Genomic DNA, 15550 nt, shown 5'->3' with positions numbered 1-15550 from the left:
ACAAAAAGTGGAGAAAGAGCCAATCTTTTCTCTCTGCTTGAGCCGAGCCATCCATTGTCTCCTGCACTCTGACATTGGGCATTTGGACTCAGTCCAGGACTTAGACTGATATTTTGATTCTCAGGCCTTCAGACTTGGACTGAATTACACCACCAGTTTTCCTGGTTCTTCAGCTTGAAGACAGCAGATCATGGGACTTCTTGGCCTCCATAACCATGAGTCAATTCCTGTAATTTATTATATATCCGATGGATTCCATTTTTCTGGAGAACCCAGACTAATACACATATCCTCATTTAATATTTTGTACATGATGTGTGTGCCTTTACAGAGACTTCACATTTGCGATGTCATTTAATCTCTTCAACAACCCAGCCAAGAGAGTATTTTTGTTTGTTTTGCGGTACGCGGGCCTCTCACCACTGCGGCCCCTCTCGCTGCGGAGCACAGGCTCCGGACGCGCAGGCCCAGTAGCCACGGCCCATGGGCTCAGCCGCTCCGCGGCCTGCGGGAACTTCCCGGACCGGGGCACGAACCCGCGCTCCGTGCGTCAGCAGGCAGACTCCCAACCGCTGCGCCACCAGGGAAGCCCCAAGAGAGTATTTCTATTCCAACTTTTAGAAAAAGAAACTGAGAAATACAGAGGTGAGCTGACTTCTCTATAAGCCCTAGAATAACATGGAAAGTTCCAGGACTTAAACTTCTGTCTCTATATTTTGACACATTGCTTGTTCTTATCTTTCTTTTTAATTTTGTGATTATATATCCCTCTCTTTGCTAGTAAAAACGTCTTCACTCTAAAGCCATGCATTTCTTTCTTGTGTCTTCCATGCTTCTTTGTAAAAAAAATAAATAGACGCTTATATTTAATGAGTATTCACTATAGGACAAAATTTATGCAAATTGTTTTACAGTCATTGTTTCATTTATTTCTGGCTGAAACACTGTAATTTAGGGACTGTTCTTATCCTTATCTTACAGATGCGTATATTGGGCCTTAAAGAGTTAAAGAAACCTGCTTACCATCACACACTGACAATCTGAGCTCATAAGTACTTTCAGATACTGTCTCCCTGATTTACAGCAGCTGCTTTCTGGTATCTCTTTCCAGCTACTTCAAAAAAGATGGATTAGGTAGCTGTGCCCCTACGAGAGTAATATTCTTCATTATACTAAGTTTTTTCCTGTATTTCCACATTGCTATCCTTACCTTCCTTTAGTTAGGGCATGCCAATTGAACATGCCTTTCCCACTTTATTCATTTTCAGTTTAACAGAACAAACATGCAGGGAAATCTGTCTTGCCGTGTCACTTGTCATAGTCTCCCTGGGGAATATTGCCCGTGTCCATGTTTTACCTTTTACCTAAAGCTGATGACTCCCAAATATGGTATTCTGAGGGATGCAAAGAGGACTGTTGATTTAAAAATTATGTGTACTACTAAGTTTGTAAGACAATGGATTTTTAACAATCGATCTTTTCATGGCATTTGGCACGCTGAAAAATATTGTGACTCACTAAGAAGATCCAGTATTAGGCCTTACTCAAGCTTATTTTTTGTGGAACCCTTCTTGGAAGAACATCTTGCATAACTAATGTTCCTTGGAACCTAACTTAGGATATTGTGTCCAAATTTCTGATTCCTCAGTAGACCTGTACTGGGCTCCAGGTATACATTTCTAAGTTCATTCTTGATATCTAGATTGGAATAACACATAGCTGTCTCAAAATCAGCATCAGATTTTTCTTTTCCTTCTATTTTTCTGACTGACCACATACATTTATTTGGAGTACATGAAAAAAGAGGTGAGGAGAGAAAAAATATTTGAATAAATAATGGCTGAAAAATTCCCAAATATGATGATCAAACACACATATTCAAGAAGCCCAATGATTTCTTAGCTGACTATATGTTAATAAAATTACATTAATATGCCCCATAATCAACTTGCTGAAAAGCAACAATAAAAAGAAGATCTTAAGAGCAGCCTGAGAAAAATAATACATTACATACAGAGGAACAAAATAAGATTCACAACCAGAAGACAATATAGAATGACATTTTTAATAAAGTGAAAGAAAACTGTCAACCTGGAATTCTATAATCTGTAAAATAACCTTTGAAAAATAAAAGAGATATAATGATTTCTTTTTCAGACAAATAAAGCTGAGAGAATTCCTTACCAGCAGATCTGCACTCAAGAAATTTTAAAAGTAGTTCTTTAGTCCAGGGAAAATACTACCAGATGGAAATTTGGATCTACATAATGGAATGAAGAGCACAGCAAATGGTAAATATGTGGGAAATATCTTATACTATATATGAAGTGCTATAATATTAAATGAAGATAAACCATAATAAGGATGTGTATTGTAAACCCTAGAGCAATGACTGAAAAAAAAATACAAAGAGGTAGGACTAATAGCCAATAAAGGAGAAAAAAATGGAAACATAAAAACATTAATTTTTAAAAATATAGGAGAAGAAAGGAAAAAAGCCTATTCTAATAATCCAGGAGGGAGATGATAGTTTCTTGGATTGTGGTAGTTGTACTGGATATTGTTATTTGTAGTAGTGTTCTGTACAGGTCTCAGCCTATCAATAACTAGTGTTGTAGGTAGACTGGCCCTTGTGATTCTTTTATGATTAAAAGTCACCCTCAGGAATAACCATCAGGAAACTTTGAAAGAGGTAAGGTTTATTATGTATGAGTCTTGGAAATTACCCAGTACACCTGGGGTCACACAGCAAGGTCACCTGTACATGGAGAGAACACAGGTGCAGGCCTGGGGTTCTGCTTTTATTGGGGTCAAAGTGGGGGCCTGAGGTTTTGAGGGCTCACTGCTTATTGGTGGATTTAAAGCATAATAGTGGGAATTTAAAGGCCCAGGAAGAGAAAAAGCAAGTGGCCCAGATGGTTAGTTATAAAAATCAACCAAGATCTCTAAAAAAAAATGGTGGAGAGCAGCTCAGAGAGTTTAACAATTTGACCATAGTTACAGAGCTAATAAGTGGGTTGCTGGTGTTGGAATTAGATGATCTGACTTCTGAGTCCAAGCCTCATGATCCTCTAGAGTAATCCTACTGGTTCTTTAACTTATTGATTCAGAGTCCAATTTTCTCTCATTTATTTTTCTATTCTTTCTAGCCCTGACTCAGGCCACCCCAATCTGGACTGTCATTACAGGAAGGATTTATTCTTGACCATTTTGTGCCTCCTCTGATTCTTCTGCTCACTCAGAGTGAAAGCAGGGGAAAAGAACACAAACATACAATGATCCACCTTTATTCATTACCTCTTAGCTCTGAAAAACAGACTGCATTTGCTGACCTAGCTCCAGAGGAGGCAGTTCTCATCCCAACTGAAGATCTCATTGCTGGCTCTGTTGGTTTCAAAGATCCAGCTGGCCTTATGCTGCCCAACACTTATCCACGGCAGTTCACAGATACTGGTTCTTAGGATGGGAATGTCCCAGCTCAGGTCACAATTAGAAAGGACGTTGCTCATGAACGCAAGTTTCCTAGGCAACAGATGAAGAGTCAATTGAATGTTATTGGCTGCACATCCCGTGCTGCTGCTGTGTCCATGGTGCTTGTTAATAGAGGCTCTTGGTTACTTTTCTACATGCTCATCTGTTAAGATGGCAGCATGCCCTCTTGTTCTGTATTTGGATTCCTGCCCATGGCCATGGCTACCAGGCCATGACAGATGCCTGCAGGCCAACTCAAGTGTTAGATCTTTTCTACATATGTCTCCTCTGGCAGCAACAGACCTTGTAAGACATATGCACACCTGTTGAATGTCATGTGCCAAACAACATGGCTATTTGGGAATGGGATTAGGAAAAGGCAGCTGCCATAAAGTCAGCCCTCATCACATGTGAAACTTGGAGTATCAAAATCCCTCATATCTTGCTGGGAGGACAGGACTGTCATAGGGCATGAGGAAAGTTCAGGACAGCAAGGGGTGCCAAGTGATTATGAAATCTCAGATAAACACAGACCATGGTATTCCAGGTATTACTGTGAACCTTCTCCAAAATGGGCAACTTGATGCAAGCAGAATCTGACAAGGTTGAGAGAAGTCTATGTAATGAACTCACTGACCTTTATAATAGAAAAGTGAAGGATCTAAATCTCACCCTTGTGTTTGAAACCTATAAGAAATGTTTTCCAGAAGGCTTAATTCTAGGCATTTGAAGCTCAGACAAGTGCACTCATGTATATTGCTTGTGAGCTTCCTTATTTTATTATAAGCTGTAGCAGTGATCTGAATGGGGTGCAGCGGATACAGCATCCTCAGATACTCTTTACTCTTACAGATCAAGAATAGAATGGGATGAAAAAATTATTTGATTTTTAAATCAAAAGCTTGATAATTCTGTGATAATTTTAGTATCAAAAACTTTAAAAATTGATCAAGAAAACTATGTGTAGATATATTTAGAGTATAATTTGATGAAACACTGTGGCATTACATTGATTTATCATATTTAATCCTTTTCTTGATGAGTCTTAACAAGAAGAAAAAAAAATGCATCAGCATTTTTTGTGTCAACATTTTTGACTTCTACATGCTGGATATTATACATACATATACAAACTTACTCCTCACACCAACAACTCTATGAGATAGATACCTTCACCCCCATTAATAATAATGTATAATAATAATAATTATCACATAGTATGTTATTAAATAATGTATTAGTATTGTTAGTTCCAATAACCTGAAGTAATTTTGTGAGGTTATTTAATACCTTTGACCCCTAGGTACTAATACTCTAAGCCTAGGAATAATCAAGGGATTTATGAAGAATAGGAGGAGTATCAGGCAGATTTAGAGCAGATTTCTTTTACAGTTCTCCTCTAGTAAAGACAAATATTTTGTAGGTTTCTGAGTGAAAGGAGAGTTTTAGATTTTATATATTTAAATATATAGGTTAGACCTAAGCTATATATTGGCAAGGATCACACATTATTATGAGTGATCATTATTATGGCAAGGATTGCTAATTATTATGGCCCTAGTGCAAAGCACAGGAACTAGACATCGAATTTGTTGAATGAATAAATGAATGGTGGGTTCAGAGATAATTGGCAATGCCCTCCAAATTTATTTGTGTAAAATTGATATGCTCTCAAAACACACACACACACACACACACACACACACACACACACACACACACACACATTTTTCCTCAGGAGAAGGTGCTGAGAATAGATCCATTAGGAGGATAAGATCATAGCAGGCCAGGTCAGAGGGAACAAAAGCATGAGCCCAGGCTGTGGCAGTGAGGACAGAGAGCAAGAACTGATAGAATCGTGTCTTCTGAAGAAGTCTTTAACAGATCTATTTACCTGTAAGGGGAGACATGAGAGAAGAAGAGCAGTTTAGGGCCACTCCAAGGTACCCAGTAGATGACCTGGGAAAAAGGATAATGCCTCGATAATGCATGAAATACCTTAAAATGTTTTTGAAAAGGAATGCTAAGCTTAAAATTCAGTCTGAGGTCTGGAGGGCTCTCAGACAACAGTCAAGAGTGTGGACAACTGAGTCCCAGTTGACTTACTGTTGCCATTTTCCTCTGCCCCTGCAGAGATCTGCAATGCTCAGAACATAGTAAGTGCTCAGTGAATGCAAACTGATAAAGGAAATGAAGTGTTACCAAAGTTTCTCTGGAGGTCATGACTTCTCAGAAATGCTAACATCACCTGCTGTGTAATAGGAAATTAATGAAGACAGTGGCTTCCTTAATAAGCTTAGAGATTGTGACTAGGGGCTTTTCATTTTTTAAAGGCAAGGATTGAAGCAAAACCAAATTAAATGATAGATGCCAGAAGAGATGTTATTTTCTGCATTCTGGTGACATTTATTCCCCTGACTCTTTGGTATTGCATTAAAGTTCCTATTAGTTTTTGTTTTCATTACTGAGTTGTAAATGATAACGTTCCAGATGACATTTTCCTACTGGAAAGTTTCTTGCCATTAGAAAATATAACTAATCACTCAGCATCACCAAGTTATCCAGGTAATGCTTTCCCAATTTATTTACATTTTCTTAATGAAACTGTTTTAATGAAATAGCTTTATTTCCTAATAAATAAGACTTTTAATTGAACTGTGATATATGTGCACTTCCAGGTTGTTCTTTTATTTGTTCACATTGCTTTGTAGCCTCCATATAATTGGCAGTCACCAAGATCTGAAAGGACCAGAGTCATTCACTAGAAGTATTGGGATGGGAAAATAAAGTAGAAAAGACTGTACAAATTCTAAAGAAGAAGGATTCTAAAGCCATCCTTACTTCTGTACCTGGACTAATCTACTGTCTGTAGGTAAACCATGACATTTTTTTTCTTTTTTGTATGCAAGTGCCTGACAAAAGCTTTGATTGCTGAAGTATCCACTTCAGAGAGGCATCTACTTTAAAGATGGCTATCCTGAATAAACAGATTGCCAGCCACAGGTCTAGTTAAAGAGCCAGTTGCCCCCACCCCTGCTTTGCCCCTGGCTTTATTGTTTAGAGACCTTGGTTGATTTTGATAACTGACCATTTGGGTCCCTTGTTTTTTCTATTCTCTTGCTTTAAATTCCCAGTTTTATGTTTTAAATTCACCAATAAAGAGCAAGCCCCTGAAACCCTAGGCTCCCTACCCTTGAACCCAATAAAAGTAGAACCCCAGGCTCCTTCTTTCTTTAGAAAGAAAAACAAACAAACAAACCACCCAGGCTCTCTCTATTCTCTATCCACAACCTCTCCATATGCCCCCAGGTGTGCCTTTTTTTTTTCAGGTGTGCTTTTTATGCTCAAGTACTTGTAGGTAAGAAACCTTTTTTTTTTCCCCCCAAATTTCCTGATGGTTATTGCTGAGGGCATTTGCAATGAAAATAAGAACCACAAACGCATGTCCAGCTACAACATTGGTTATAGATAGGCTGAGACCAGCTCACAATACTGACCCATTAGTGAGTCAAATTTATTCCCTCTTCTCTATCTTTATTCATGTCACCTTCTACCTCTGGATTATCCAATTCTTAGTAATTCTTCAGCACTGAATTCAGTTGCTCATGGTACTGTGAAACTTTCCAGGCTGAGTACATGTTATATCATTTGTTCATTCATCATTTATCAAACACTGGTGGGCAAGCCATTGTATTATATTTACAATTCAATATGGTAAGTGTTAGAATAGAGGGTTGGAAAAAGTGCTATGAAAGTAAAGCAGAGGTCCATCTTCTTTTCTCCTATTTATCATTTTTGACACTTAAATCTGGCTTGTCATATCTCTTCCATTGAATTTAACTTTGGTAAAATCAAGGCTTTGTTTTCATGACAAAAAAAAGTGTAGGGGGGATAGTAAGAGTGGGAGGGATGGAAGGTACAGATACAAGGTTAACTATTGGTTAAGAAATGCAGTTAATCTGTTAGTCTGGCTGGGATTTAGGGACTAAGGTACTGGATGGTTTCTGTTTGTGTTTTTTTCTTTTTTTCCATTCTCTTAAGGAAAAAGATGAAATCTAGTTCTTGTTAAGTACACTTGAATGCTTAACACAAGTGTGTGCATGCCTACCCACCTACTACCTTCCCCACCCCTCATGAACACACACATTTTGAATGACAAAACATCACCGTGTGGCTTTGGGTCTTATAAAGTGAAAAAAAATTCCATATGGATCCCCAGACATCATTAATTTATCACATTAACTGAATCTTGATGTTTCACTTCTTTATTTCCTTAAAGAAAATGGGTGGCAAAGTGGTCCATCATGATATATGGAAAGGACATACAAGAGAGGATCAGGGTGACTGCCCTTAAGACTTCCAGAAAACTAGGTGACTTTCTGTGGTTCCTTTCTTCAACATCTCCTTTCCACAAAACAGATTGAGCAGATGATAAAATAATGCTAGCATAAATGGGAACATTTATGATAACAGTGCAGCTATGGAAGTTTGCTGGGATGGAAAATCAAGAACTCCCTGTTCTGAGATTACTTTTGGTTATGTTATTACAATTTTTCTTTGAGAAAGGGGTGAGTTCCTGAGTTCAAAAGGACCATGGTGAAATGATTTTCATTGGTGGTCAGAGATGTGCAGGTGGGAAAAGTCCTCTTAAGAATGTAGTTTTCAGCAGATTGGCTATAGTACACAAATGTCAGGCAAACTCTTCATTATTGGGCCAGCTGTCAAATTTTAAATGAAGTGTAAAATTTGCTTTGGAAGCAGCTAAGTATACATATTATTACCTTGACTTACAGCAGATGCAATATTGAACTGAGGGCTTTGTGCAAGCTTTTATATAGGTGAGTCCTTGTTGCTGGATGGCAAAAAGTGTGGTATAACATGGAAATGGCTTATTTACAGGGATACAGGGGATCTCTATCAAGTGAAGGAAGCAATATAGTCAAATGTTCAACTTGATAATGATAGAATGCTGAAAGGAGACTAAGGAAATGGTGGAATACCTGTGAATAAAATGTGATCTTCAAGTATGCAAATTCCATTCTTTTTTCTTTTACTTTTAAGTTCATTTTATTTTATTTCATATCTTTATTGGAGTATAAATGCTTTACAAAGTTGTGTTAGTTTCTGCTGTACAACAAAGTGAATCACCTATACATATACATATATCTGCATATCGCCTCCCTCTTGCATCTCCCTCCCACCCTCCCCATCCAACCCCTCTAGGTGATCACAAAGCACCGAGCTGACCTCCCTGTGCCATGTGGCTGCTTCCCACTAGCTATCTATTTTACATTTGGTAGTGTGTATATGTCAGTACCACTCTCTCACTTCATCCCAGCTTACCCTTCCCCCTCCCTGTGTCCTGAAGTCCACTCTCTACGTCGGCGTCTTTATTCCTATCCTGCCCCTAGGTTCCTCAGAACCATTTTTTCTTTTTCTTTTTAGATTCCATGTATATGTGTTAGCATATGGTATTGGTATTCGTTTTACTCTTTCTGACTTACTTCAGTCTGTATTACAGACTGTAGGTCCATCCACCTCACTACAAATAACTCAATTTTGTTTCTTTTTATGGCTGAGTAATATTCCATTGTATATAGGTGCCACATCTTCTTTATCCATTCATCTGTTGATGGACACTTAGGTTGCTTCCATGTCCTGGCTATTGTAAATAGTGCTGCAATGAACATTGTGGTACATGTCTCTTTGTGAATTATGGTTTTCTCAGGGTATATGCCCAGTAGTGGGATTGCTGGGTCATATGGTAGTTCTATTTTTAGTTTTTTAAGGAACCTCTATACTGTTCTCCATAGTGGCTATATCAATTTACATTCCCACCAACAGTGCAAGAGGGTTCCCTTTTCTCCACACCCTCTCCAGCATTTATTGTTTGTAGATTTTTTGATGATGGCCATTCTGACCAGTGTGAGGTGATACCTCATTGTGGTTTTGATTTGCATTTCTCTGATGGTTAGTAATGTTGAGCATCTTTTCATGTATTTGTTGGCCATCCGTATGTCTTCTTTAGAGAAATGTCTATTTAGGTCTTCCGCCCATTTTTGGATTAGGTTGTTTTTTGTTATTGAGCTACATGAGCTTCTTGTATATATATATATATATATATATATATTTGTGTGTGTGTGTGTGTGTGTGTGTGTGTGTGTGTGTGGTACGCGGGCCTCTCACTGTTGTGGCCTCTCCCATTGTGGAGCACAGGCTCCGGACACTAAGGCTTAGTGGCCATGGCTCACAGACCTAGCCACTCCGTGGCATGTGGGATCTTCCCAGTCCGGAGCATGAACCCATGTCCCCTGAATCGGCAGGCGGACTCTCAACCACTGCGCCACCAGGGAAGCCCTGCTTATATATTTTGAAGATTAATTCTTTGCCAGTTGCTTTGTTTGCAGATATTTTCTCCCATTCGGGGTGTTGTCTTTTCATCTTGTTTATGGTTTCCTTTGCTGTGCAAAAGCTTTTAAGTTTCATTAGATCCTATTTATTTTTGTTTTTATTTCCATTTCTCTAGGAGGTGGGTCAAAAAGGATCTTGCGTCATTTATGTCATAGAGTGTTCTGCCTGTGTTTTCCTCTAAGAGTTCCGTAGTGTCTGGACTTACATTTAGGTTCTAATCCATTTTGAGTTTATTTTTGTGTGTGGTGTTAGGGTGTGTTCTAATTTCATTTTTTACATGTATCTATCTATCTTTCCTAGCACCACTTATTGAAAAGGCTGTCTTTTCTCCATTGTATATTCTTGCCTCCTTTGTCAAGGATAAAGTGACCATATATGTGAGGGTTTATCTCTGGGCTTTCTGTCCTGTTCCATCAATCTATATTTCAGTTTTTGTGCCACTACCATACTGTCTTGATTACTGTAGCTTTGTAGTATAGTCTGAAGTCAGGGACCCTGATTCCTCCAGCTCTGTTTTTCTTTTTTATGATTTCTTTGGCTATTTGGGGTCTTTTGTGTTACCATACAAATTGTAAAATATCTTGTTCTAGTTCTGTGAAAAATGCCATTGATAATTTGATAGGGATTGCATTGAACCTGTAGATTGCTTTGGGTAGTATAGTCATTTTCACAATATTGATTCTTCCAATCCAAGAACATGGTATATCTCTCCATCTATTTGTATCATCTTTAATTTTTTTCATCAGTGTCTTATAATTTTCTGCATACAGGTCTTTTGTCTCCTTAGGTAGGTTTATTCCTAGATATTTTATTCTTTTTGTTGCAGTGGTAAATTTGTAACTGTCTTTATTTTAAAGTCTATTTTATCTGATTTGAGTATTGCTACTGCAGCTTTCTTTTGATTTCCATTTGCGTGGAATATCTTTTTCTATCCCCTCACTTTCAGTCTGTATGTGTCCCTAGGTCTGAAGTGTGTTTCTTGTCAACAGCATATATATGGGGCTTGTTTTTGTATCCATCCAGCCAATCTGTGTCTTTTGGTTGTGGCATTTAATCCATTTACATTCAAGGTGATTATCGATTTCTATTTTCCTATTACCATTTTCTTAATTGATTTGGGTTTGTTTTTGTGGGTCTTTTTCTTCTCTTGTGTTTCCCACTTAGAGAAACTCCCTTAGCATTTGTTGTAAAGCTAGTTTGGTGGTGCTGAATTCTCTTAGCTTTTACTTGGCAGTAAAGCTTTAGCTTTCTCCGTTGAATCTGAATGAGATCCTTGCCAGGTGGAGTAACCTTGGTTGTAGGTTTTTTCCTTTCATCACTTTAAATATGTCCTGCCACTCCCTTCTGGCTTGCAGAGCTTCTGCTGAAAGATTAGCTGTTAACCTTATGGCGATTCCCTTGTATGTTATTTGTTGCTTTTTCCTTGCTACTTTTAATATTTTTTCTTTGTATTTAATTTTTGATAGTTTGATTGATAGGTGTCTTGGCCCATTTCTCTCTGGGTTTATCCTGTACGGGACTCTGCCCTTCCTGGACTTGATTGACTATTTCCTTTCCCATATTGGGGAAGTTTTGCACTATAATCTCTTCAAATGTTTTCTCAGACCATTTCTTTTTCTCTTCTTCTGCTGGGACCCCTTTAATTCGATTGTTGGTGTGTTTAAGGTTGTCCCTGAGGTGTCTGAGACTGTCCTCAATTATTTTCATTCTTTTTTCTTTATTCTGCTCCTCAGCAGTTATTTCCACCATTTTATCTTCCAGCTCACTTATCTGTTCTTCTGCCTCAGTTATTCTGCTATTGATTCCTTCTAGAGTATTTTTAATTTCAGTTATTGTGTTGTTCATCACTGTTTGTTTGCTCTTTAGTTCTTCTAGATCCTTGTTAAACATTTCTTGTATTTTCTCCATTCTGTTTCCGAGATTTTTGTATCATCTTTACTCTCATTACTCTGAATAGGCTGCCTATTTAATCTTCATTTATTTGGTCTTGTAGGTTTTAACCTTGCTCCTTTGTCTGTAACATATTTTTTTGTCGTTTCTTTTTTTTTTTTTGATGGGGGCTGCTGTATTCCTGTCTTTCTGGTTGTTTGACCTGAGACATCCAGCACTGGAGTTTGCAGGCAGTTTGGTAGAGCTGGGTCTTGGTGCCGAGATGAGGACCTCTGGGAGGCCTCACTCCTATTAGTATTCCCTGGGGTCTGAGGTTCTCTGTTAGTCCAGTGGTTTTGAATCAGTGTCCCACCACAGGAGCTTGGGCCCAACTTCCGGCCTGGGACCCAGTATCCCACAAACTACATGGCATGGCAAAAAGACAAAAATAGAAAGAAAAAGAGGAGCAGTACAATAACAAAGAATAAAAAATAAAATTAGAAAGATAAAAAATATATTAGGAAAAATAAAAATATAATCGAAACAACTGCAACAAGGTAAAACAAACCACAACAACAAAAAAGAAAAAACAGAAAAAAAGGGGGAACAAACCAAAAGAAGCAGATCAATAACAATATAAAGAAGAAAATAAAAGTAGAAAAATAAAAGATTTATTAGAAAAAATAAAAATATAAATGAATCAACAACAACAAGGTAAAACAGAACCCCAGCTGGTTGCTGGGGTTTCCTCCCATCCCCTTAGGTGTCCGTGGTCCCCCACCAGTGCCTGGTAGGTGCTCTAGTTGTGTGGGGACACGAATTCCACATCCACCATGTTGACTCTATCCCTAGGATACAAATTCTAGAATTTAAAGTGTGGCCAAGCATATAAAAGTTTGGAGTCATTATTTTAGTGTTCATGGAGAGTTTTTTTGAGGTGGAGAAGTTAGCTTTGGGAAGGAGTGTGGACATACAAGTCTATGATGATGGGTCATGTTCCTTTATAATGTATAATAATATATTATATATATAATAAGATGAGGCCTCTTATTTTTGCTCCATTCCATGGTCACCAGAGTTCTTGTCAATAAGTAATGCTCGTCATCAGGGAGCCAGGCTGGGCAGGGTATGACTTGGTGCAAACTCATGATGGTCATTCATTTATTCAAGAAATACATTGTGATCTAAGTATGCGGACATAGGACACAGTGTAACTTGAAATATGTTGGTGTCCTGGGGAGAACACAGACAGTTGATCACTGGGTACTCTGTTCTAAATACTGTATCAGGAGGTAAGTCCATGATTCTATGGCATTACACAGAAGGGTGCCTGACCATACTAACCATATGGTGGGTGTTAGAGAAGGTCTCCCAAAGGCGAAGATTTTAAAAGGAAACAAAGGAGAAGAAATTAGCAGGGAAGATCGAAGGTTCGGGTGCAGAGTGGAAGAAGTCTTGCTGAGGAATGGAATATTCCAGGTAGAGAGGAATTTAAAATATATACCCTATTAATGGGCAACAGTTTCATTATCCTCTCCAGAGAAGAGCAATTTTTAAAAATGTTTACTGTATGACTAGGTACATAGTTTGCCTTACGACATGTATAAGACTGATTGGCTTATAATTTATTTTCTCTCCTTGATTGACTGTAAAAATTGTTATTTTTTAATTATCCTAGGATAATTTTTTTTTTAAGCTTGGCTTTGTAGAAGTCTAAAGGAAAGAAGGGAACTGACAGGTCAGGGAGTTTTGCCTTGATGAAATGGTCCAGTGGTCAAAAACACCTGAGAATCATGCTAAAGAAAAACCAAGGATACATTGTCTTAAAAGTTTGGGTATATTTGATTTTGTGTGATGGTGTAAAATTAGCACTGGAAATCTCTGTTCACATCCCAGATAATCTCCATGATTTGGGACAAATATGTGATCTCTCTATGAATCGTTTTATTTTATTTTAACCTATTTTATTTGGAAGAGAAAGGGAGCTAGATTTGATCATTGATAATACACCTTTCAGTTTTAGTATCAAGTTGATATTTAATTCAACCATCTTGTGATTATATCATCTACCAATGTTTTAAAACAATCTGCTTCCCTTTAATCAATAAATGTGGGCTAAATATAGAAAAGTAGCTATAGTGTGATGAATAATTTCCTAGGCTTTGAAAATGGATTGTCTGAGCTCAGACCTTAATAGCTTTGGGGACCTATCCTTTAATATCCTCATTAGTAAAGTGGTGATAATGGAAGTACCTTATATCATAGGGCTGTTGTGAGGAATAAATGTGTTAATACATGTAAAGCTTTTACACAAGTACCTAGCATATAGTAAACATTCAGTAAATGTCCCTTACAAGTATTAGCCATATTATTGGGGGTATTTACTAAATATTTGAGATTGAGATTAAAAGGATATTTTAATAAAATTGGCAAAAGTTCTAAAAATGGGAACTGATGAGTTGGACATATTTTATGGCTACTTTGAGTTTTAATCCAACGTTTATCTAGTGGATACAAGAAAAGACTCAGTCCCTGTCTTCCAACATGGGGGAAATAGTTTAGGAAAAAGTGTATAACAAAACTATAATGAATGTGGAAATAAGTCTGGAAACATATTTGTATACTCAAAAAGTCAGTGATTAGAACATCCTAAAAGGAGGCGAGAAACCCCTTGAAATTTGAGATAAACATATGACTAGTGACAGAAGATGCTCATGTAGCATATAAAATTGAAGGACCAACTCTTATTTCTCTACTATTACTTACTATTACTTAATATTAATAGGAATATCCTTAAAGCCTAGTTTGGTTTTCCCAGGGAAGTATAAAGAAATCTGGATTATTTCACATTAGAAAGTGGGAGGATGTGTGCTTTGTTTGTTTTGGGGAGTGGCCTAGACTTGAAGATCAAGATCTCTGCTCTTGAGCAGGTCCTTGGACCACATGGAATCAAATGTGTTGCTAGAGTGGAAAACTAAAATTATAATCACAAGATGATTGAGATCATGGTTGGAAACATGGTGCCAAGAAAGGCAAAAACACAAAAAGGAGGAGAAATAGCAAAGTTGGATCCAGGAAGGTAAGGAGTAGGACAGACACATGTATGGTGATTAAGAAAAGGCTCTCTTGTCCCACTGGTCAGGATTCAAATTAGTAATGTCACAATGTGAGATATTTGTAGGAACTCAGTCCTCTTTAAGCCAAGTTTCTAATTAAAAGAGTGATAGTGCCAGCTGACTCATAGGCCTTGCCACTCAACAGACATTGGCACTGAGACAATGCCAGCTCTTCCCCTTCCCACCATCCCCTTGCCTCTCCTGAGTCTGTCGCTGGTGAGAATGTTCTGTGGCTCTTCCTCTGGGTAAAATCTGAGTGTATGTAGGGATTGGAAGGAGTACTACAAGACAAGACACAGAACATGGTAATGTGGATTATTACTCATTTACTAATTTGGAAGAATACATAATGGAACCTGAAGCATGTGGATGGTAGGCATAGGCTGTGGAGAGGATTTGGAAAAAGTACTGGGGCATTGTATTTTTTATGATAATACAGGAAGAGGAAATGACTTGAACCTTGCCTCTTATGAAAGGGAGAGGAGTTTGTGGGTGTTTCCCTGGGAAGTAGGGAGATTTGGGGGGAATTTTGGGTAGTTAATAAAGCTGAACTATGTTTCAGGGACCTGTGGCATTTGCTTGGAATGAGTTAGGAAGACTCCTGAGAGGCTGTTTTAAAGGTGTGTTTGATAGGAAGGAAGAGGTGGAACAAAGTAATAGCATAGTGGATAGAATGGATGGAG

The sequence above is a fragment of the Lipotes vexillifer genome, unplaced genomic scaffold (assembly GCF_000442215.2).
Source record: "Lipotes vexillifer unplaced genomic scaffold, Lipotes_vexillifer_v1.1 scaffold505, whole genome shotgun sequence".
In the NCBI taxonomy this organism is placed as follows: domain Eukaryota; kingdom Metazoa; phylum Chordata; class Mammalia; order Artiodactyla; family Lipotidae; genus Lipotes; species Lipotes vexillifer.
This window is presented reverse-complemented; position numbering follows the sequence as displayed.